The sequence below is a fragment of the Penaeus chinensis genome, chromosome 24 (assembly GCF_019202785.1).
Source record: "Penaeus chinensis breed Huanghai No. 1 chromosome 24, ASM1920278v2, whole genome shotgun sequence".
In the NCBI taxonomy this organism is placed as follows: Eukaryota; Metazoa; Arthropoda; class Malacostraca; order Decapoda; family Penaeidae; genus Penaeus; species Penaeus chinensis.
The window spans coordinates 7,994,615-7,997,114 of record NC_061842.1 but is presented as its reverse complement, the minus strand read 5'-3'; the positions used below and the strand labels follow the sequence as shown (position 1 = coordinate 7,997,114).

The window sequence follows — 2,500 nt, the reverse complement described above, 5'->3', positions numbered from 1 at the left end:
CTTAGAAAATTCTCTCTCTCTCTCTCTCTCTCTCTCTCTCTCTCTCTCTCTCTCTCTCTCTCTCTCTCTCTCTCTCTCTCTCTCTCTCTCTCTCTCTCTCTCTCTCTCAATGTCAATTCCTTCCCCTCTCCCTCCATCCCCCCCCTTTTTTTTCTTTTCCCTCTTGTTTAAGAAGTACAGAAAGTTGTTCAAACACGGATTTGTATTTTTATGGACTTGAAAGCCCAAGTTGGTAAACATGTGAGCAAGTTAGTATTAGAATCTGCAATTTGGACTCTTTTACATATAGATGTTTGTGTTGCATTCAATAGAGGCGTAGTTTTGCGTTGTCCTCACCGCAGTGAATTGTCCTGGTGAAGTCATAATATTTATGTAAACATATTGATGAATTGTTAAACAAAATATTGATTAGGAGACTCGCGCATGCGCACGGTGAGCGGACATTAGTAATGTAGTGACATTCTTATTTCCTCATAAATACACACACAAAAGAGTATCCTAATGAGCGTCTTGAGAGAAGCGTCGGTCCGTAGCGACAAGTGTTATCTCGAGCGAGTGACTGGAGTGCGGAGGGTCGAGGGGCCTTGTCAACCTCGGGCTATAGCTTGTCTGTTGGGTTAGTTTATGGAACATTTGTCGACAGAGTTTGGTGCCAGCATATTTATGAGCTTGGAGGATATTACAAGAGAAATGGTAAACAGGACTACGCAGTAATTGATACGCAATTATCAGCATTACAGTTGTACGCTTTCTTGGCGCTGGTGAAACAGCGGTGCTCGAGAGGGTCTCGGAATGTATAGCTTTTTCATCGCCTTGTGTCCTTTCCCCCTCCCCTCCTTCCTCGCGGTCGTCCTCGCACTGATTTACGACTCTACGGTCAGAACCCTCAGTGCGAATAATTAGCGTATGGCACATGCCCGCCGGCCGCACAATAACTCCAAGTGGCTAATTGTCGGCACCATAATGACCACGACCACGACCTCACACAGCCTCCTTTCTATCGCAACACTGTCTCTCAAGATCAGTCATTAGGCACACATATGGCCTGTCCCGTAAAAGGGTTGCGCGCGGGGTATGATAAATGTATGCACCCGTGGTCGTCCGAATATTCAGGAAAGTTTCACACACACACAGACACACACACACACACGCACACACACACACACACACACACACACACACACACACACACACACACACACACACACACACACACACACACACACACACACACTCGCTTGCTTTTACTCATACAAATAACAGTTGGAATACAGTCCATTAATATGTTAGATACTTGAAAAGGACAGCTTAATGTACACTGCCCGTGGTTATTCACATTGAGAACACGTTCCTCATGAAACATCCGCGGCAGTGAATGCGGCTGTTATTGCTTTAGAAGAAACCCATTCAGCGTCGCAGCCCATTGTTCCGGCGTCGAGAGGTGCGCTATGGTATCGGCCTAACGCTCCTCGGCTTCATATTGAAAGCTTTACGACGGCCGAGCCAGGCTGTGTGATATTGCTTTTGACTCCTCCAGCCCGGGCAATGTGTGATGTGGAATGTGCACATGAGGGCGAAATAAACCGAGATTTTTTGAACAGCATCCCCTTAATATCATCCCCGGACTATGCACCATAGTAGGCATGCAACCACTGACGAATCTTCCAGCCTTGAGTAAATATGGATATCCTCGGCGTGCTCGACATTAGTGAGGTATTAAGCGACTGTCGCCTGCATCGGGCAGCGAGAGGCGAGGCCACGGGCGGAGCGCCACTGCCGATCCGCGGATTCCGTGGCTCCTGTTACCGAATTCAATCGATAGCCATTTATTTGACCGCGGCGAGAGCGAATCCGGCGGAATCGGACCATATTAAGAGGTGTAGAATAATTGATGCTGGGAATGAAGTGACGGGATAAAGTACGCGGAAGGAATTTAGCCAGAATGAAGCAGTCCATTCTGCGGAGAGATGTCTTGAGAAGTTCCGAGGCGGAGCAGACGCTCGATCTTGATTCTGATGAAGATAATGAAGTGGAGTTAATAAAACATTCTCAAGTAGAAGGGCATTTGTGTCCCCGCGTCCGCTGGGTCGTTTAAATTTCTTATTCGCGGTCTCATTCTTTAAATAGGTTTCAGACAACTCAGAATTCTGCAATAATGGTGTGTAGCTATATGGGTGAATAGTGAGTTTGGGATTAACAGTGCACACACACACACACACACACACACACACACACACACACACACACACACACACACACACACACACACACACACACACACACACACACATATATTTTTTTTGCACGCACATATATGTGAATATATATGTACACACACTCACTCACACTCACACATACATACATATACATGTATGTGTATATATACAATATAAATATATATATATATATGCACACAATATACATATATATATATACACAATATATATATATATATATATATATATATTATATATATACATATATACAATATATATATATA

The 2,500-nt window shown here is 44.5% G+C and overlaps 1 protein-coding gene across 6 annotated transcripts in view; it reads left to right on the top strand.

Moving 5' to 3' along the window:
- The window catches only part of LOC125038175 (dachshund homolog 1-like), a 60,681-nt gene that overhangs the window by 1,067 nt on the left and 57,114 nt on the right, over positions 1-2,500 (top strand). The window lies entirely within an intron of this gene.